The sequence below is a fragment of the Rhinoderma darwinii genome, chromosome 2, assembly GCF_050947455.1.
Source record: "Rhinoderma darwinii isolate aRhiDar2 chromosome 2, aRhiDar2.hap1, whole genome shotgun sequence".
Lineage (NCBI taxonomy): Eukaryota > Metazoa > Chordata > Amphibia > Anura > Rhinodermatidae > Rhinoderma > Rhinoderma darwinii.
This window is the reverse complement of record NC_134688.1, coordinates 245,181,709-245,204,733: the sequence shown is the minus strand read 5'-3', so window position 1 is coordinate 245,204,733 and position 23,025 is coordinate 245,181,709. Positions and strand designations below refer to the sequence as shown.

The 23,025-nt window shown below is 46.5% G+C and overlaps 1 long non-coding RNA gene across 1 annotated transcript; it reads right to left on the bottom strand.

Annotated features, from left to right (window-relative positions):
* Positions 1-17,318: 17,318 nt before the first annotated feature.
* On the bottom strand, positions 17,319-22,799 carry LOC142741050 (uncharacterized). Its single transcript, XR_012880980.1, has 3 exons — positions 22,760-22,799; positions 21,421-21,465; positions 17,319-17,510 (listed from the first exon to the last, which is right to left on the bottom strand). It is a non-coding gene; the product is annotated as an uncharacterized LOC142741050 (long non-coding RNA).
* Between the last annotated feature and the right edge of the window lie 226 nt (positions 22,800-23,025).

The window sequence follows — 23,025 nt, the reverse complement described above, 5'->3', positions numbered from 1 at the left end:
GTAATGGAGTTTGAACCGGAACCGAGCAAAGAACAACGACCACCTGGCTTGCGAGGATTCAGCCGTTAAGCCATCTGTAGATAGGTCAGGTTCTTGTGGTCCGTGAAGACCAGGATAGGATGAGCTTGCGCCTTCCAGTAGGTGTCTCCACTCCTGCAGGGCCCGCTTGATGGCCGGTAACTCACGATCCCCAATCGAGTAGTTGCGCTCTGCAGGAAAAAAACGCTTAGAATAGTAGCCACATACCACAGTCTTGCCTTTTGAACCTCTCTGGAACAAAAGTGCACCAGCACCAACAGAGGAAGCGTCCACCTCTAATGAAAACTGTAGGGATACATCAGGGTGATGAAGAATAGAGGCTAACGTGAAAGCCTTTTTTAAGATTTTAAATGCGGTTTCTGCTTCCGGAGTCCACACCTTGGCATTCATGCCTTTTTTGCTGAGGATAGAGATGGGAGCTGTCAATGGAGAGAAGTTTGGAATGAACAGCCGGTAGAAGTTGGCGAATCCCAGGAAGCGTTGTATGGCCCTTAAGCCTTGGGGGCGGGGCCATTCCAGGACAGCCTTTACCTTCTCAGGGTCCATTTTGAGACCCTGATCGGAAATGATATAGCCCAGGTAAGAGTAGAGACTTTTTTTCAAACACGCACTTCTCCAGCTTGGCATAAAGATGATTCTCCCTTATTCGAAGCAAAACCTGGTGGACATGACTCTGATGAGTTACAAGATCTGGGGAAAAAATCAAAATGTCATTGAGATACACCACAACACAGACATAGAGGAGATCACGAAAAGTGTCATTGACAAATTCTTGAAACACTGCGGGGGCATTACACAGGCCGAAAGGCATGACCAGGTATTCATAGTGTCCATCACGTGAATTAAATGCAGTCTTCCACTCGTAACCCTGACGAATCCGGATTAGATTGTAAGCCCACCGCAGATCTAGTTTAGAAAAAATATTTGCACCCCGTATGCGATCAAACAGTTCCGAAATCAAAGGCAATGGGTACCTGTTCTTCACCGTGATCTGTTGGAGACCCCGGTAGTCAATGCAGGGTTGGAGGGATCTATCTTTTTTCTTGACAAAGAAAAACCCGGCTCTGGCCGGGGATGAGAATTTACGTATGAAGCCCCTCTCCAGATTCTCCTTAATGTAGGCCGACATAGACGGAGTGTCAGGTAAGAAGAGAGGGTATACTCTACTGCGAGGAGGGGACGAATCAGGATCCAAGTCGATAGGACAATCATATGCTCGATGTGGCGGCAACGTCTCTGCTTCCTTCTTGTCGAAGACATCTGAGAACAGAGAGTAGCAAGGAGGCAACCCTGCCAACGACTGATGCAGAAGAGACTGAGGAGGATGGATATGCCCCAGATAGCGGTTGAGACACTTGGGACCCCACTGGAGAATTTCTCCGGAGTTCAAATCCAGGACTGGGGCGTGTAGATGGAGCCAAGGCAAACCCAGCAGCACAGGGTTGACGGCCTTGGTCAGGACAAACAGGGAGATGAGCTCAGAGTGAAGGGTTCCCAATTGAAGTCTCAACAGCTTGGTCACAGACAGAATTGGGTCAGGCAGCGGCAGTCCATCTACCGAGGCAACGATCAACGGCCTTTCCAGCAGAACATTGGGCAACTGAAGAAGATCCACAAGGTCTTGGCAGATGAAATTGGCTGCAGAGCCAGAGTCCAGGTAGGAAGAGACTGGATGGGGCCTCTCGCCAGCGACGATGGTCACAGGAATGAACAGTTAGGAGGAGAGTTCTCTATTAAATGCTGTATCGCCCAGGGTTGTCTCTCCAACCAATCCTAGGCGTTGGAGTTTTTTGGCTTCTGAGGATACAGACGCACGACATGGCCAGCGAGGCCGCAATATAGACAGAGTCCAGAGGTGTGCCTGCACTGTTTCTCCTGAACAGACAGTTTAAGCCGATCCACCTGCATCGGAACCTCGGGTGGAGCAGTAAAAGTAGGCAAGAGGGGTTTCTGGAAGTTGGGCGCCAGCCTAGGAAGCCGTCTCTCCTGTCAAACTTCTTGAGATATCTCTCTGACCCTTATGTCTACTCGAGTAGCAAGTAGAATCAGGTCGTCCAAGATAGATGGTAGATACCGAGCAGCAAGTTCGTCCTTGATCTCGGGTGATAGGCCATGCCAGAAGGACAGTTCTCCTGCCAGGGTCCGGAACTGGATGGTGTATTCGCTTACAGAGGCGTCCTCCTGGCGAAGGTTCAGCATAGCAGTGGCTGCCGACGAGACTCATCCAGGCTCCTCGAACCCCATACCGAATAACTGCACGAACCCCTGGAAGTCTCGGGTCCCTGTCGTTCCAAGTTTGGATTCGCCCAGAAAGTAATGAAATGATGAAGGCGATCCTGGCTCCGTCTGAAGGAAATGCTCTGGCGTGCAGGGTGAAGTTGTTATGACACTGGTTAAGAAATCCCCTGCACGTACTTGCACCTCCATGGAAACAAGGCGGCAATGGCAGGATCAGAACCGGAGCTGCCAGGAGGTGTAGCTGGAGGATCAATCGGAGGAGCTTGAACAGGAGCAGAGAAGGAAGCAGCTAGCGACCCTAGCTATTGTGACATGGAGTCTACTGCCACAATAAGTTGATCCTGTCATGCTCGCAGATCCTGCAGGTCTGCCTGCATGGCATGGGAGGGTGACAGGCCCTTGAATTGACCAGCAGGGTCCATGGCCTTAGCGTACTGTCACGGTGCGGGGTGTGGACCCACTGGGCATACCGCATAGCAGGATAGCAGCTGGCTAAAGAGGTACAATACAAAGTCTATAGTCCAGGAAGGGTACCTGAGGCAATGTAGACAGTAGCGGTGATTCTGGCTGAAGTTGAGGCTCCGGCAGTAGACAGACACCCAGCGGGGTGTGACACAGTAGTTGCAGCGGAAGACACAAATCGACTTCAACTCTAGATGGCACAGAGGCACGGTAGCACAGGATACAGGGTACAGGCAGCAGGAACGGGTAACACTGGGAACTGGAAAAAACACTAGGAGACCATTTGCAAGACAAACTTTAGGTACACAACAATGCTCAGGCAATGATCAAGAGGGCAGAGACCTTTTTATAGTCCTGCAGCATTCTGGACTGATTGCAGATTTCCTGCAATTGTGCACTAATAGGCCTTTTTATGTCGGTCACTAATGGGCTTTAGGCTAGGCTGACGCCTTTTCACGTCAGCCTAGTCTAAGTCCTGCACGGGTCTCCCGTGCAGGCAGGAGCCGGGGCTCTGCTGTCTGATGACAGCTGAGCTCCTGCTCCAACGCCCGCGATCGAAGTTTGCTTCGATCGCGGCCTTTTAACCCGTTAAAGGCCGCCGTCAATAGCGACCGCGGCATTTAACTTTGTTTACAGAGGGAGTGCGCTTCCTCTGTCACCCATCGGCGGCCCGCGAATGAAATCGCGGGTCTCCGATGGGGTGTCATGGCAGCCGGGGGCTTGATATAAGCCCCCAGGTCTGCCCTGGACATATTCCTGTTAGGACGCGCCGGAGGCACGTCCTAACAGATTGCCTGTCAGATTTACACTGACAGGCAATAATGCTCTGGTATACGAAGTATACCAGAGCATTATAGCAGCGATCGGAATATCGCACAGTAAAGTCCCCTAGTGGGACTAATAAAATAAGTAATCAAAGTGAAATAAAGATTATTAATAAAAAGTACAGTAAAAAAATAAATAAAACCATTTTTTTCCATAAAAAGTGGTTTTATTTAGTAAAAGTGTAAAAAAAAAAAAAAAAGTACACATATGTGGTATCGCCGCGACCGTAATGACTCCATTAATAAAATTAATATGTAATTTAAACCGCAAAGTGAAGACCGTAAAAAAAAACGCAAAAAACCATGGCGAAATTGCAATTTTTTTCCATTGTCCCCCAAAAAAGTCATAATAAAAATGAATCAATAAGTCCCATGTACCCCAAAACAGTATCATTCAAAACTACGTCTCGTCCCGCAGAAAACAAGCCCAAAAAATCACTACATTGATGGAAAAATAAAAAAATTACGGCTCTTGTACCCAAAAATGGTGCTATTAAAAAGCACAACTAATCCCGCAATAAACAAGTCCTCATACAGCTATGTAGACGAAAAAATAAAAACGTTATAGCTCTTTGAATGCGACTATAGAAAAACGAATAAAATAGCTTGGTCATTAGGGCCTAAAATGGGCTGGTCACTAAGGGGTTAAGGCCGTGCACGCGCGGGCGCCCTGCGGGAGACAGTCTCTGAGCCAGGAAGTGAGTGCCGGCGTCTCTCAGGAGGGAGATCCTGTCGAGAACTCACATGTCCATGGCTGCGGCCGTCAGAGGGTGTCAGAACGACAGGCCGCGGCCATAGACGTTACAGTTAGGTTTAGTGTCAGGGAATCGTCGCCATAGTTAGGTTTAGTGTCAGGGAAGTTCATATAAAATCTAGTTAGGTTTAGTGTTAGGAACCCTCGCCCTAGTTAGGTTTAGTGTCAGGGAAGTCCACTAGTTCAATAAAAACAAAAAACAAAAATATAAAAATATGTATATAAAAAAAAAATCGGCATAGTTCGGTTTAGGGTCAGGAAAGTTCACATAAAATCTAGTTCCTTTTAGTGTTAGGTACCTAGTTAGGTTTAGTGTCAAGGAAGTCCATTAGTTCTATAAAGAAAAAAAAAAAAATATATAAAAATATATATATGTATATACTTCGTTATCCGCAGCATCTCAGGTACTATTATGGTTTGTTAGTGTCATGGAATCATTAGGTATAGCGTCAGGGAATTTAGTGTCAGGAATCCGTCGCGTTGTTAGGTTTAGTGTCAGGGAAGTTCACATAAAATCTAGTTAGGTTTAGTGTTAGGAACCCTCGCCCTTGTTTGGTTTAGTGTCAGGGAAGTCCACTCGTTCTATAAAAACAAAAAAACTAAAAAATAAATAAATATATATATATATATATATATATATATATATATATATATATATATATGAAAGTTTAGATACTTCGTTATCTGCAGCATCTCCGCTAGTATTAGCGTTTGTTAGTGTCAGGGAATCGTTCTATAAAAACAAAAGAAAAAGTTTTAGGTAGCAGTCTATTGCTTCTAGTAGTACTAATAAAAGTATACTTTTATTTTGTTCTTGTCAAGCACACACACGCTCTGCCTGTGCAAGAGAACACATTTTGCTGTATACACAATACACGTGTCTAAGCACACAATTTACACGTGTGACACATAAATAATAAAATATGTCCCAAAGGTCATTTTCTCTTGAAGAGGCCTATGTGTTTCTTGCCTCTGACACAGACTGGTCAGATGGCGAGACTCTCTTTTATTTATCAACCTCATCCAGTGATGAAGAGGAGGGACCCCCTAGGAGACACCCCAGGACCTCCACCACAGTTGAAACTCCTGAGAGAAGTGACCCCACAACAGTTGAAACCCCCGAGCGAAGTGACCCCATTTGGACCACCACACCGGACAATTATGAGCCTGAAATCCCTGAGTACACGGGCAGTACAAGGGTAAAATTTAATACGGCAGGGTTCAGTGAGATTAACTTTTTCAAGTTCTTTTTAACGGATGAATTTATAGAGCTTATAGTGTCCCAGACAAATTTATATGCCCATCAGTATACAACAAAGAACCCCACATCATTTTATGCCCAATCCAACAGCTGGACTCCTGTAGACGCAGCAGAGTTGGGCAAGTCCTGGTGACTGCTCTAGAACATGCGGCTTCTGAAAAAACCATCCCTTAGGACCTACTGGAGTACAGACATGTTATACCACACCCGATGTACTAGCATGGCTATGTCCAGGATGCGTTATGAGGCAATACTTTGCTTCTTACATTATACTGATAATGAGCAGTGCCCATCCCGAGATGACCCCAGTTTTGACCGTTTGTATAAACTGAGACCCACATTTCAGTGCCCGGTTTGCCCAAGCATACACCCCCGAGAAGTGTATTTCTGTTGATGAGTCCCTGGTACATTTTAAAGGGAGGCTTCAATTCTGCCAGTACCTGCCAAGTAAGAGGGAAAGGTATGGCGTGAAAATGTAAAAGCAGTGCGAGAGTGCATCAGGGTATACGTACAAATTTAGAATATATGAAGGGGACACCAGTATTCAGCCCCCAGAATGCCCCCCCCCCCTTACTGGAAATTAACGAAAAAATTGGGTGGGATTTGGTGCAGCCACTGCTAGACCAGGGTTACCACCTCTACCTGGATAATTTTTATACCAGCGTCCCACTCTTAAAGGGCCTCGCTTCCAGGAGTACTGTGGCATGCACCACTGCTAGAAAAAATCTGAGAGGCCTCCCTAAGACACTGCTTTGTTAAACACTCAGAAGGGGGGCAGAGCAGGGCACATTCTAGCAGCAACATATTGTGTGTCAAGTACAAGGACAAGAGAGATGTCCTTGTATTGACAACAATACATGGCCACACCAGTACCCATGTACCTGTACGAGGTACCAGTACAGAGACCCCCAAACCAGACTGCATGCTGGACTACAATAGGTACATGGGAGGGGTGGACTTGTCAGATCAAGTCCTGAAGCCCTACAGCGGCATTCGGAAATCGAGGGTGTGGTATAAGAAGCTGGCCGTGCACATCATACAGATGGCATTGTACAATGCGTACGTGCTACATCGACGTACAAGCCAGAGGGGAGCTTTCCTGGAACTTCAAGAGGTGGTTATCAAGAACCTAATCTTTAGGGACCAGGAAGGGTGGGCACCCAGTACTTCTGTAAGCGAGGCCACAGGCGTAGTACCAGAGCAACATTTTCCACAAGAAGTTCCCCTAACGGGCAAGAAGGGAAAGAGTCAAAAGAGGTGCAGAGTCTGCTCAAAGAGGGGGATAAGGAAGGACACATTATATCAATGTGACACGTGTCCCGAAAAACCAGGGCTCTGTATGAAAGATTGTTTTGGAATTCATCATACATCCCTTGATTTTTAATTGACTCTGACCCTTTTTATCCCCCTCATCTTTCCCTTCTGAGCACTGCCGTGTGCCCAGGCAGCAGGTAACAGAAACATGTAGGGTATTTCCGTACCCGGGAGAATCCACATTACAGTTTATGGGGTGTATATCTCCGGTGGCACATGTTGGGCACAATATATCGGACACTGAAATGGCATATATGTATATATAGAAAATTTCAAATCTCACTCTGCACCATCTGCTGCGCATTATCTTTTATACAGTACCTGTGGGGTCAAAATGCTCACTACACCTCTAGACGAATGTCTTAAGGGGTGTCATTTTTAAAATGGGGTCACTTCTCGGGGATTTCAACTGTACTGGTACCTCAAGGACTTCTGCATACATGACTTAGAACCAGAAAAGGTCCAGTAGGCCAAATGGTGGTCTTTTCCTTCTGAGCCCTGCTGTGTGCCCAAGCAGGACTGGGGTCACTTATAGGGGGTTTCAACTGTAAAATGTTAAAAATGTGGTATTTTATGCCTTGTAAAAATAAGACATTTTGAGCAAAAACCACATATTATTGGAAAATGTTATATTTTTTTTAATTCACAGCCCAATTCAAATAAGTTCAGTGGAACTGTGGGGTCTAAATGATCACGACACCCATAAATGAATTCCTGGAGGGGTACAGTTTCCAAAATGGGGTCACTTTTGGCTACACAAGACGTCTTGAAACCCGGCATTGTGCCTAAAATATATTCTTATAAAAAAGAGGCCCCAAAATGCACCAGGTGCTTCTTTGCTTCTGAGGCCTGTGTTTTAGTCTACTTGCACACTAGGGCCACATGTGGGTTATTTCTAAAAACTGCAGATTCTGGACAATACATATTTGGTGTTTCTCTGGTCAAACCTTCTGTGTTACAGAAAAAAATGATTAAATTTGAATTTCTTCACATTGCTTTAATTCCTGTGAAACGCCTAAAGGGTTAAGAAACTTTCTAAATGCTGTTTTGAATACTTTGAGGGGTCTAGTTTTAAAATTGGGATGTTTTATGGGGGTTTCTAATACATAGGCCCCTCAAAGCCACTTCAGAACTGAACTAGTACCTAAAAAAAGGCTTTTGAAATTTTCTTGAAAATATGAGAAATTGCTGCTCATGTTCTAAGCCTTGTAACATCCAAGCAAAATAAAAGAATGTTCAAAAAATTATGCCAACATAAAGCAGACATATGGGAAATGTTAATTAGTAACTATTTTGTGTGGTATAACCATCTGCCTTACAAGCAGATACATTTAAATAAAAAAATATGCTAATTTTTCAAACTTTTCTCTAAATTTTGCTATTTTTCACAAATAAACACAATGTATCGACCAAATTTTACCACTAACATAAAGCCCAATGTGTCACGAGAAAACAGTCTTAGAATTGCTTGGATAGGTAAAAGCATTCCGAAGTTATTACCACGTAAAGTGAAATATGTCAGGTTTGAAAAATGGGCACTGAGCCTTAAGACCGTAATATGGTCCGCAATTACGGACCCATACAGTTCTATTGGCCGTGGACACCTTTCCGTATCACTACGGATGGGTGTCCGTACCGTAGAACTCTGCCGGGAATTATGGAGTATGTCCTATTTTTCGTAATTTACGGGCCATGCTCCCACACTTTGTATGGGAGAATGGCCCGATAATGCGGGCTGCAGCCATGATTACGGGCATGGCCATGATTACAGGCACGCCGTGTGCATGAGGCCTTAAGAAAATGGATTTGCTTGCTGTTAGGAGCATATGCATTGCAAATCGTGTATATTCGGTTATTTAGTTGGCAGGGGCGTAGCTAGGAGGGGGGCAGGCGCAACCCGGAGGATAGGGAAGGGGAGGCGCCGAAGAGCAGCTGATCGCTGCTGACAGGCGCCCCGTATGTCGGACACCTGCAGCAGCTTAGGAAGAGCCAGGACATTACGGCGTTCTGACTGTGGTCTGTGACGGCCATGGAGTGGACCAGTCCAGTCACCTGACCTCACGTCAGTGACATGAGGTCAGATGACTCAGGTCAGGGGACAGGTCCACTCCCGTGCTGCAGCCTTCCAGTTCTCCTCTACTCTGTGCTATGCCAAGAAGCAGAAGAGGAAGCTCCGCCCACACACAGCCTGTCCTGACCTGTGATGCTGTCAGCAAGGTGACATGGTGAGTGTCTGTGTGTTTATGTGTGTGTAGTGTGTAATGTGTCTCTGTGTTTGTGTGTGTGTGTCTCTGTCTCTCTGTGTCTCTGCATGTGTTTGTCTCTTACATCTACTACATTATCTGTACTCAGAGAGATATCACTGTATCATATGTGGTGTTACACAGGACTGCAGGTAACAGCTACTACATTATCTGTACTCAGAGAGATATCACTGTGTTATCTGTGGTGTTACATAGGACTGCAGGGAACATCTACTACATTATCTGTACTGTTTGCTAAATTACAATCTCAGCTCTGCTACACAGTACAGATAATGTAGTAGATGTTACCTGCAGTCCTATGTAACACCACAGATAACACAGTGATAGCTTTCTGAGTACAGATAATGTAGTAGTGTTACCTGCAGTCCTATGTAACACCACAGATAACACAGTGATAACTCTGATTACAAATAATGTAGTAGCTGTTGCCTGCAGTCCTATGTAACACAACAGATAATATAGTGATAGCTTTCTGGGTACAGATAATGTAGTGGATGTTATCTGCAGTCCTATGTAACACCACAGATAACACAATGATAACTCTGAGTACAGATAATGTAGTAGTGTTACCTGCAGTCCTATGTAACACCACAGATGACACAATGATAACTCTGAGTACAGATAATGTAGTAGTGTTACCTGCAGTTCTATGTAACACCACAGGTAACACAGTGATAACGCTCTGAGTACAGATAATGTAGTAGTGTTACCTGCAGTCTTATGTAACACCACAGATAATACAGTGATATCTCTCTGAGTACAGATAATGTAGTAGTGTTACCTGCAGTCCTATGTAACACCACAGATAACACATTGTGCTCAATTACAATCTCAGCTCTGCTACAATGTGTTATCTGTGGTGTTACATAGGATTGCAGGCAACAGCTACTACATTATCTGTACTCAGAGAGTTATCACTGTGTTATCTGTGGTGTTACATAGGACTGCAGGTAACACTACTATCTGTATTTAGAGAGTTATCACTGTGTTATCTGTGGTGTTACATAGGACTGCAGGTAACACTACTATCTGTATTTAGAGAGTTATCACTGTGTTAACTGTGGTGTTACATAGGACTTCAGGTGACATCTACATTATCTGTGTACATATGTGCCTGTGTGCGTATATATGGGTCTGTTTGTGAATGTGTCTTTGTGCTTGTATATTTGTGCCTTTTATGTATTTGTATATATTCCTGTCTGTGTATTTATATCCCAGTGTGTGTGCGTATATGTGTCTGTACGTCTATATATATATATATATATATACCTGTATGTATGTATTCCAGAATGTGTGTATGTATATTTGCCTGTATGTCTAAATATCTGTCTTTATGTATGTACAGTATATATGTTCCAGCGTGTCCATATATGTGGTTCATTTTTGGTTTGTGTAGGGGGCGGCAATAGAGAGTCCCGCACAGGGCGCCATCCAAGCTAAGGCCGGCCCTGGCTGTCACCAACCCTAGTCAGAAGGAACTCCGTCGCTGCCTGCGCCGAATGACCTCCTCGGCTCCTCCGGTAAGTCACACCAGGCAGAGCGGAGAGTGGTAGCGGTAGGCTACTGCTCACCGGTCTTGTTCACAGTGTGGCGCTAAGTACAAGGGGTGGGAGTGTGGCGCTATTTAAAAGGGGGGGGGGAGTGTGGCACTATTTACAAAGGGGCAGCGGGCTGTGTGTGGCACTATCTACAAGGGGGGCTGTGTGGCACTATTTACAAGGGGGGCTGTGTGGCACTATTTACAAGGGGGGCTGTGTGTGGCACTATTTACAAGGGGGGCTGTGTGTGGCACTATCTACTGGGGGCTGTGTGTGGCACTATCTACTGGGGGCTGTGTGTGGCACTATCTACAGGGGGCTGTGTGTAGCACAATCTACAAGAGAGGGGCTGTGTGGCGCTATCTACAGGGGGCTGTGTGTGGCCTCTTTAATTTATTTTCTTTTATTTTTATGTTAATTACATTATAGAACTATATCGCTTGTAAAATGTAGAAATGCTTTTATACTCAAGTTACATAAAATAAATTGTGAACAAAAAATTACATCTCATCGATTGGTAGGGAAAAGAAAACATGGCAAGGGGGAAGGAGATGTCGGGAAATAAGTTGGGGGGGGGGGGGCGCCAATCTGAATCTTTGCCCCGGGTGCAGGAGAACCTAGCTACGCCTCTGTAGTTGGCATACCAGCACAAGGAACATGCCTTTTGGGTCAGTTAATACATTTAATTCTGCAAATATTAAAGTACATTTAAAAGCAATCAATGCTCCTGCCTTTTTCTGGGTATGGGCATGATATACATGTGGGAAATTCATATTTTTGATTCTGTGGGCATCTGTTTCTAAAAGAGGAGTCTCTTGGGCACATATAATGTCAACATTTTCGGACCTGCTTTCAGACCAAAGTGGGGATCTTTTGAAGGGGTGATTAACCCCTTCAGGACCCAGTCTGTTTTGGCCTTCAGGACACAGCCTATTTTTTCAAATCGGACATGTGTTACTTTATGTGGTAATAATATCGGAATGCTTTTACCTATCCAAGCGATTCTGAGATTGTTTTCTCGTGACATGTTGTACTTTATGTTAGTGAAAAAATTTGGTCGATAATTTTGGTATTTATTTCTGAAAAACACCAAAATTTGCAAAAATTAGCATTTTTCTAAATTTAAACGTATCTGCTTGTAAAACAGATCGGAATACCACACAAAATAGTTACTGGTTAACATTTCCCATATGTTTGCTTTATGTTTGCATCATTTTTTGAACATTCTTTTATTTTTCTAGGACATTACAAGGCTTAGAACTTTAGCAGCAATTTCTCATATTTTAAAGAAAATGTCAAAAGGCCATTTTTTCAGGGACCAGTTCAGTTCTGAAGTGGCTTTGAGGACCTTATATATTAGAAAATCCCCAGAAGTCATGCCATTTTGAAAACTGCACCCCTCAAGGTATTTGAGTCCGCATTCACAAAGTGTTTTAAGCCCTTTTACATTACTTTAGAAGAAAAATTGTAAAAAGGGGGTTTTTTAAACTTTAAACTTTTTTCTTTCTCACTACTAATAACTTGAATTCTTCTACACATTTTATTAGTCCCCTTAGGGGACTTGAACCAGCAATCATTGGATCGCTGGTACAATATACTGCAATACTAATGTATTGCAGTATATTGTTATTTTTACAGGCTTCTGTAACCGCACGATCGCTGTTCCTGTTCGTTAGGGCATGTCCCTTCTTTCTCCCGCGAGGCTGTTTTACCGCTCGCGGGAGAAAACCGCCTCCGCCTCCCATTGAAATCAATGGGAGTCATTTTCGACCGGTTTTTGACGAGAATTGCGGAGCGGTTTCCGCGCCAAAAAAATTGTCATAATACTCTGTGTAAACAGGGCCTTAGAGTTTTTTGCAGCATTTTTTACGGCCGTTTTTGGAGCTGTTTTTCTATTCAATCTATTCAATTCTAGTCAATGAAAAACGGCTCAAGAAGTGACATGCACTTCTTTTTATAAGGCGTTTTTTTTACGCGGCTGTTTTTAAATCAATCTGCAGATGTTTGGAGGCATTCAGCCCCCGTATTTTCATCCGTTTTTCGGGACGTTTACGGCCCGAAAAACGGCTGAAAATATTCTGTGTGAATATACACTTATTGGTCTTTCAGCTCAGTGCACCACGGGCTCTCTGGGGGATTCCTGGTCCCAGTTCTGTCATGTGTTTGAGTTCTCCTCCCGGAGTGAGTGAATAACAGAGAGGATCTGTCTTTAGGATGAGTTTCGGATTATTTGTTGATAAGATTTTTTACACACTGAGAACACTTTATCTGTCGCTTAAGTTGTAGGTGGAAGCGGAGCTAAGTGAACACACGGCCATGTCTGCTGCCATCAGGACACGTCCCCGAGATTCTAATCTTTCATATGACCCCAGGATCGCAGTTGAATACACAGTCGGGAGTGGAGCTGTATACTATGTGATCACTCTGTGTTGCTGGGCAGGGAAGGGGGAGAAGCTGTATGACGACGATTGGTCAGCGTCATACAGAAAACATAACACCGCCCAGACTGAAAAGAAAGAGTCACCTCCTATTTGGCAAGTATGGCCACATTAGCATATTTTGAAAAATGCTCATAACTTTGCAAATAATGAACGTTTTTGAAAACAAATCACCCTATAGTTATCAGCATCATAGCGCCTATTAGATTAGTTAGGAGATAGGGAATTGATAAACTAGTGATGGATTCTCTTTAAATAACTCATGGTACTGCAGTTTAGGTAGTCTATGAGTGATTGGCCCATTACCTAGTAGAAAATGTTCTTTTCTTTCTGTACTAAAAACATTCCTCATCAGGCTGCACGCTGAATGTCCATATTAATTGTGGTATTGTCCATATTAATTGTTGGTGAATCTGTAATTCTGCCAAAAATTATCTTCTGAAGTGCCATATAGAACTGGCACTCATATCAACCTTTCTATGGTGCTCAGATTTCTATCAAAAGCAATCTCCACCATTATTAGTTGGTGGCGGGGGAGGGGAATATTTCTCCAGAGGTCACCACATAACTCAAAGTCGGCCTTGACTTCACCCGATACATTTACAAAGCAATAACCCACATACTCATTCCATTGTAATCTATTATAGGAATGACCCCTGCGATTATACAGAATTGCAAAGCCAGTGGTAAGAGAAGAAACGTGTATATTACTGAGCTTTAGATGTCAACCATAATCCAACACTGGTGATGTGATGTGATGTGTTTCAACCACTCACCTTAGACCAGATACTGTACCACATACACCACCGATCATGAGGGTTGACAGGTCCTTATTTCAGGAGGGGTTATTATCCAGGGGTAAGATGCATAATGGGTGGTACAAGTGAGGAGAAGGGGCTCAGGTCCCATAAAGTTCTTGTTATGCCCGTTCCTTTATGTTTACTTTTCTCAGACTCCAGATAATGAGCTTCTGTGGACTGTTCTGTACCAGACTGAAGCGATTTTAGTATATTTACTTTAATGTTATTTTTTTAGAAAGGTGTCAGGAATTGACCATTTATTACCAGATCGTTCAGGGGATTTCACATCAAACAGAAAAGATGACACTGACACAATGAATAGATTAAAATAGGTTTTATTAATACCTATTATAACTACCTACCTAAACCATCCAGGACAAATTATAGGATTTACTGCAAACAACGGATGTGAACCAGAGGAAGGCGAAACATAACCCCCATGTGGGGGAAAAAAAATTCCTTCCTGACCCCAAGTACTGGCGGTCGGCTACTCCCTGGTTCACTGCAGTGATAACACTGGATGGGGCCCTATTGCTAATACTTTTTTATATTTTGTTTTCTCTTAAACCCCATATTCTCTCCCTCTCTCACCCCAGATGCTTTACGTCCCTCCCTCCCTGACCTCAGATGCACTCCCTCCCTAACCTCAGATGCTCTCCATCCCTCCCTGACCTCAGATGCCCTCCCTCGCACCCTGACCTAAGATGCTCTCCCTCCCTGACCTCAGATACCCCAGCCTCATCTCCCGCCCTGACCACAGATGCCCCATCTCCCGCCCTGACCCCAGATGCCCCATCTCCCGCCCTGACCCCAGATGCCCCATCTCCCACCCTGACCCCAGATGCCCCATCTTCGTCACCTGACGACTTGCTAGACGCCCTCTCCGTCGCCTGACGCCTTTCTAGACGCCCTCTCCGTCGCCTTTCTAGACGCCCTCTCCGTCGCCTGACGCCTTTCTAGACGCCCTCTCCTGACGCCTTTCTAGACGCCCTCTCCTGACGCCGTTCTAGACGCCCTCTCCGTCGCCTGACGCCTTTCTAGACGCCCTCTCCGTCGCCTGACGCCTTTCTAGACGCCCTCTCCGTCGCCTGACGCCTTTCTAGACGCCCTCTCCGTCGCCTGACGCCTTTCTAGACGCCCTCTCCGTCGCCTGACGCCTTTCTAGACGCCCTCTCCTGACGCCTTTCTAGACGCCCTCTCCGTCGCCTGACGCCTTTCTAGACGCCCTCTCCGTCGCCTGACGCCTTTCTAGACGCCCTCTCCGTCGCCTGACGCCTTTCTAGACGCCCTCTCCATCGCCTGACGCCTTTCTAGACGCCCTCTCCGTCGCCTGACGCCTTTCTAGACGCCCTCTCCTGACGCCTTTCTAGACGCCCTCTCCTGACGCCTTTCTAGACGCCCTCTCTGTCGACTGACGCCTTTCTAGATGCCCTCTCCGTCGCCTGACGCCTTTCTAGACGCCCTCTCCGTCGCCGGATGCCTTTCTAGATGCCCTCTCCGTCGCCTGACGCCTTTCTAGACGCCCTCTCCGTCGCCTGACGCCTTTCTAGACGCCCGCTCCATCGCCGGATGCCTTTCTAGACGCCCTCTCCGTCGCCTGACGCCTTTCTAGACGCCCTCTCCGTTGCCTGACGCCTTTCTAGACGCCCTCTCCTGACGCCTTTCTAGACGCCCTCTCCTGACGCCTTTCTAGACGCCCTCTCCGTCGCCTGACTCCTTTCTAGACGCCCTCTCCGTCGCCTGACGCCTTTCTAGACGCCCTCTCCGTCGCCTGACGCCTTTCTAGACGCCCTCTCCGTCGCCTGACGCCTTTCTAGACGCCCTCTCCGTCGCCTGACACCTTTCTAGACGCCCTCTCCGTCACCTGACGCCTTTCTAGACGCCCTCTCCTGACGCCTTTCTAGACGCCCTCTCCGTCGCCTGACGCCTTTCTAGACGCCCTCTCCGTCGCCTGACGCCTTTCTAGACGCCCTCTCCGCCGCCTGACGCCTTTCTAGACGCCCTCTCCGTCGCCTGACGCCTTTCTAGATGCCCTCTCCGTCGCCTGACGCCTTTCTAGACGCCCTCTCCGTCGCCTGACGCCTTTCTAGACGCCCTCTCCGTCGCCTGACGCCTTTCTAGACGCCCTCTCCGTCGCCTGACGCCTTTCTAGACGCCCTCTCCGTCGCCTGACGCCTTTCTAGGCGCCCTCTCCGTCGCCTGACGCCTTTCTAGAAGCCCTCTCCGTCGCCTGACGCCTTTCTAGACGCCCTCTCCTGACGCCTTTCTAGACGCCCTCTCCGTCGCCTGACGCCTTTCTAGACGCCCTCTCCGTCGCCTGACGCCTTTCTAGACGCCCTCTCCGTCGCCTGACGCCTTTCTAGACGCCCTCTCCGTCGCCTGACGCCTTTCTAGACGCCCTCTCCGTCGCCTGACGCCTTTCTAGACGCCCTCTCCGTCGCCTGACGCCTTTCTAGACGCCCTCTCCGTCGCCTGACGCCTTTCTAGACGCCCTCTCCGTCGCCTGACGCCTTTCTAGACGCCCTCTCCGTCGCCTGACGCCTTTCTAGACGCCCTCTCCTTCGCCTGACGCCTTTCTAGACGCCCTCTCCGTCGCCTGACGCCTTTCTAGACGCCCTCTCCGTCGCCTGACGCCTTTCTAGACACCCTCTCCGTCGCCTGACGCCTTTCTAGACGCCCTCTTCGTCGCCTGACGCCTTTCTAGACGCCCTCTCCTGAGGCCTTTCTAGACGCCCTCTCCTGACGCCTTTCTAGACGCCCTCCCCGTCGCCTGACGCCTTTCTAGACGCCCTCTCCGTCGCCTGACGCCTTTCTAGACGCCCTCTCCTGACGTCTTTCTAGACGCCCTCTCCGTCGCCTGACGCCTTTCTAGACGCCCTCTCCGTCGCCTGATGCCTTTCTAGACGCCCTCTCCGTCGCCTGACGCCTTTCTAGATGCCCTCTCCGTCGCCTGACGCCTTTCTAGAAGCCCTCTCCATCGCCTGACGCCTTTCTAGATTCCCTCTCCGTCGCCTGACGCCTTTCTAGACGCCCTCTCTGTCGCCTGACGCCTTTCTAGACGCCGTCTCCGTCGCCTGACGCCTTTCTAGACGCCCTCTCCGTCGCCTGACGCCTTTCTAGACGCCCTCTCCGACGCCTGACGCCTTTCTAGACGCCCTCTCCGTCGCCTGACGCCTTTCTAGACGCCCTCTCCGACGCCTGACGCCTTTCTAGACGCCCTCTCCGACGCCAGATTTCCTTCCCGATGCCCGCCCTGCCTCCCTGACCCCAGATGACCGCCCTGCCTCCCTGACCCCAGATGACCGCCCTGCCTCCCTGACCCCAGATGACCGCCCTGCCTCCCTGACCCCAGATGCCAACCCTGCCTCCCTGACCCCAGATGCCCGCCCTGCCTCCCTGACCCCACATGCCTCTCAGACCGCAGATTCCCTTACTCCTCTCATGAAGAAAGACACAATCCTGGCCCTTGCTCTTCTGAGAATCATGGCTGCTGGAATGCAGAACCAGGCGCAGCTTCGTGTTTCTTCCTCTTCAGACAGATGAATGGTTCTTTCAGGTGTAATCTCCATTGTTGGCTCCTGTGAACAAAATGAAGTAATTTCAAAGACTGTATGGTCTGTACACTGAACTCCCCCATGTGTAATGATTCTAGAGCCCAAACAGTAATAACAGCTATGTATGCAGGGTTACCCTAATGTATTTCTGTAGGGGTGTGCAGCTGCACATGTCGCGTCACCACTCCCCAGTAAATGTTACTGCTAACATAGAGGCTGCCTCCATGCACTATTCCTTCTGCCTGCAGTCTTAGGGTATGTTCACACGGCCTATTTACGGACGTAATTTGGGCGTTTTTGCCCCGAATTACGTCTGAAAATAGCGCCTCAATAGCGCTGACAAACATCTGCCCATTGAAAGCAATGGGCAGACGTTTGTCTGTTCACACGAGGCGTAAATTTACGCGCCGCTGTCAAATGACGGCGCGTAAATAGACGCCCGCGTCAAAGAAGTGACCTGTCACTTCTTTGGCCGTAATTAGAGCCGTTATTCATTGACTCCAATGAATAGCAGCGCTAATTACGGCCGTAATGGACGCGGCGTTCAAGCGCCTGCACATGCCGTTACGGCTGAAATTACGGGGATGTTTTCAGGCTGAAACATCCCCGTAATTTCAGCCGTAACGGACGCCCTCGTGTGAACATACTCTTACTCTTTACAAGCTTCCAGTGTCTGACTAAACTACAACTAGGAGGACTGCAGAACCTTTAGTGATATCAGTCATATGATTAAATTACTGCACCCAAGCACCGCAAAGTAGAACAGAAAAACTGATAAGTGTGTGTGTATGTGTAGTCTATGGTGTGTGTAATGTATACTTTGTATGTAGTGTATGCTATTCAGAATTACCATGCAGGTGTCTAGGAAAGTTGGGTGATCTATTCAGAGGGATCTGTAATTCAGCCATCTTAGTTGTAACCCAGATTTCCAACATTATTATATTGAAGAATATTCTAAGTATTCTAAGCAATTTTAATGAATTAAAATCGTCCATAAACAGCACCTACGGGTTGTGTGGGTATTAATAGTGCCATTTCTGTAGGTTTATGGGAGTGGCAATTGCTAATTAAGGAAGCGATTCCCATAATAAAAATATATTAGGAAATTATTCAGTCCATTTTATAAACGTGCAGAACGCTGAGCTATTTATACTAATATCTCAAAGATAGCAAAATAAAAACTTCTACAGTAGAGAGAATCAGAAGCTTATTTATTCAGCTATGCAAATCAAATTCACTATATAACAGCCACTAACACTTATCGCTTTGCACTCGCATTTCACTCCTGAGCGCCGCAGCACTTTTTCCCTGTGTCCAGTGCTGAACACAAGTTTCTGATGCTGGGCAGTATCAGAGCCTAGTGCCGCAGAGCCTGGAGGTGAAGACGACCCGGCAAAGAAGAAAAAGTAAATGCAGTGGTCTGGTTTGTGGTCTGACTTTATTTTTGGTGTGTTTTGGGATCTAAATTTAGTTTGGGTTAAAGTCTGAATTTGTTTTGGGGTTAGGTCTGAATTTATATTTGCGTCAGCCTAGGGGTCTGAATAAATTTTTGGGCTTGGTCAGGGTTCTGAATTACCTGGGGTCCTGGTCTGGTTTTTGGAATTTATTTAGGGGTCTTAAAGGGGTTTTCCCATGAGAGACATTTATGACATATCTGCAGAATATGTCATAAATGTCAGATAGATGCGGGTCCCTCTTCTTGGACCATCACCTTTCTCTAGAGCAGGGCCCCCTAAACCCCGTTCTACCGCTCTGTTTAGTGACTGAAGCTGGAGATTTCCGACCCTGAAGAAGAAATCAGCATAGCTCGCTGAGCTACGCTGTTCTCGTAAGTCCCATAGAAATGAGTGGTAGTTACAGAAACAGCGTAGCTCGCATGCTACATTGCTTCCATAACTGCCATTCACTACTATGGGACTTACGGATGCACTGTAGCTCAGCGAGGTACGCTTTTTCCGTGAGTCCCAACCAAATAGTCAGGAAGTGGCCGGAAGGCAGCAGGAGCAGAAAAAGGTAGAACGGGGTTTAGGGGGCCCCGTTCTAGAGAAAGGTGCAGGTCCCAGAGGTAGGACCCGCACCTAGCTGACATTTATGACATATCTTGTAGACCTGTCATAAATGTCCATCATAGGAAAACCCCTTTAATTAATTTAGGTGTCAGGGTTCTCAATTAATTTTGAAGTCTGGTTTAACTCGGCCATTTTGATCTTTCTTTAAAGCTACAGCGTTCACCATATAGGGTAAATATTTGTATTTTTTTTATGGTTCGGGCATTTTGGACGTTGGGATAACTAATGTGTTTGTTTATTTGTGTATTTATTTTTATATGTGATCTAGGAAAAGGGGGGTGATTTTAATTTTTATATTTTTAAATTAATTTTTTTTAGCCCCCTTAGGGGACTTGAACCTGCGATCATTAGATAGCTTATGCCACAGACTGCACTAACAGTATTGAAATCTATTGCAAATCAGATCAGTGCATTGTTTGATTGCATCAGTGCAAATCTTCCTATAGCAGGACTGGGAGCGTTTACAAGCTTCCTGGCTACTATAGGAACACACCGGCTCCCGCGATCTCACCACATGGGAGACGGTGACCAGCCACAAACGGAAAGTGAAAAACCCTTCAGATGCCGGTGGTCACATCTGACCCCAGCAACTGAGGCAGTGGCGTAACTACCGCTATAGCAGCCGTAGCGGCTGCTACGGGGCCCGCAGCATGAGGGGGCCCATGCCACCCGCCGGCACGGGCCCCCCCATGGCCGGAGGCTCCGTTAGCAGCTGCTATGGCTGCTACAGTGTGACGCCACTGAAGGGGTTTTTCCTACAAAAGACATGCATCCCCTATCCACAGAATAGGGGATACATGTGTGATCGCTGGGACGGCCAGCGATAATTAGAACGGTGGACCGAAAGTCCCCCGAAGTTCTCCATGACAAACCTCGGACTTCCGGGGTCTGTCTGCAGCTCCATAGAAATTACTTGCGCATGCGTGACCAGCGCTCCTTTCATTTTTATTGAACTGCGCAGACGCCGGAAGCCCGAGGTTTGTCATGGAGAACTTCGGGGGAATTTCGGTCCCCCGTTCTCCTTATCGCTGCCAGCAATCACACATGTTTCCCCTATCCTATCCCATCTCTTTTGTAGGACAAACTACTTTTTTTGGGCGGGGGGGGGCTATATGGCGTTATCTACAGGGGGTTCTGTATGGCGTTATCTACAGGGGGGTCTGTATGGCGTTATCTACAGGGGGTCTGTATGGCGTTATCTACAGGGGGGATTTGGGTCTGTAAGTCATTATCTACAGGGGGCTGTGTATGGCGCTATCTACAGGGGGCTGTGTATGGTGCTATCTATAGGGGGCGCTGTGTGGTGGAATCTATAGGGAGGCACTATCTACAAGGGGGCGGTTGTGTGATACCCAGCGGAGGGGGGGCCCCAGTCAAAAGTTTGCTATGGGGCCCAGTCTTTCCTAGTTACGCCCCTGATCTGAGGGGTTAAATGCTTGAAATCAGAGATGTCTGTGATAGCAAGCATTGCCACTGGGTCCCTGGTGTGTAACACAACAGACACCCAGAAGCTATGGCGCCAGCTGGGCTTCAAAGCAAGCGCCATTTTTAAATACCCTGTACCGACATAAAAAGACAGTACAGCGACGGGAAAGGTTAAATCTGAGGCCGGCCCGTCTATAAGGTGGGGAGTCTATGAAACCCAAAACTACACATTGAAATGTAACAGATAATGTTCAGAATGAGTAAATGCTGAGTGTGATATATGTAAGGAATCTGTCAGAGACATTGTGAGCGCTATTTCCAGTAATAACTAGGTTTCTGGTTTATTATAATGTGAATATAAAGAATTTAATGTCAGGTTAATATGTAGAGAAGTTGTGGATCCTCATGAAGTAATACCATTATCTGCTGACATCACTTACATCTTCTGGGATCATCATGCCGTCGTCCAGCTTCATGTAGATCGGCTACAACAGAACAGGGAAGAATTCGTTTTTCTGGGTTATATAATAATGTTATATATAATCTCCTATTTTTCTTGTGAATGCCATGTCCACCCATTTCAGATTCCTTCTCACACTCTGCTGTCAGTACTGAATGATCCCGCATGTAGATTTATCTATGGAAAACTCCTTCTGAACGATATTCTGCCGAACTATAGACCCTCTTGTTGGGCTCTGAGATGTTTAACTGGTTCCCGACCGCTGGCTGTGTTTTTACGGCCAGCGGTAAGGGTCCTTAAAACCCGAGCCATAGACTTTTTACGGCTCAGGTTTTAACTTGCTGCCTGCGCGATCGGGCAGCTGAATGTCGGGTCTCCGGCTGTCAGTGACTGCCGGGGACCCTGAGGAGAGGATAGAAGCAGCTTTCGCTGCTTCTGTCTTCTCTGATGACTTGTACACAGCGCTCAATGAATGCTGTGTATAGGAATAGAGACAGCAGCAGCGGCGCTTTCTCTATTCCTCCCGGTGTTCATGTGACTGGTCACATGATCGCCGGGTGCCGTTACTGACAGACTGCTGCTGGGTCTTACAAGACCAAGCACAGCCCTATTAGTGACAATCGTCACTATGAGAGGGCTGATTTCCCCTGTAACTGGGGATGCTGTGCAGCCCCAGTTACAGTGGAAAGACATGGTGTAAAAGAAAGGAAAAAAAATATATAAAGTTCCCCAAAGGTCTTTTTTGACCTTTGAGGGACAGACCATAGTAATAAAAAATAGTCAAGTCAAGTGCAAAAAAAATGTAATAATAAATACACATAAAATACCCACCCCAAAAAAACCCGTCCCCCCCGCCAATCATTTTTGTAACGCTAGTACTGACCCAATTACCCTAATATAGACATGTAATATATTATAATTTCCGGTAGACAATGACGATCACAAATAAAAGGTCTATTTTAGGGTAAAACTATGATATTACCAAAAAAAATAGCTGAAACTTAAGAAAGCTTATTTTTTTACTATTATTTTCAAACTTTATGAATAAAAATTCTACATTAGCAAAAAAGGTGCCTATAAAAACGATAAAAAAAGAAACCTGCATTGTCTACGGAAAAAAACGTCGCAAAAATCACGTCGTCAGCCCAACAAATAAAAAAGTTATAGCCATTTAACTAACACGTGCTAAAAAGGGCTTAATGGTGTCTGGTCCTGAAGGCGCAAAATAGCCCGGTCCTGAACTGGTTAATGTTATTCTGTGCTGTGGTTGAGGGTTATATGTCATGTCTATCTAGTAATAGTAACAGTGAGGCTCTTACCCCGTCCTCAGCATCTTCTTCTGCATCTTTATCCTTATACAAGGAAAGAAATAAAATATAATTCTACCATATCATTTTCTTATAATTCTTTTATATATCTGTGGTGGGGGAGGGGGGATTTGTGCTGGTAAAAACAGTTACTGTGATAAATCTACTTTTCAGCTGTTGGAAAGAAAGTCCAACCCGGGCCGCAGAACATAGGAGGAGGCCACATGACCGGGGTAATAGGAGGAGAGAGGTTATGGGGCGGAGCCTGAGGATTATAG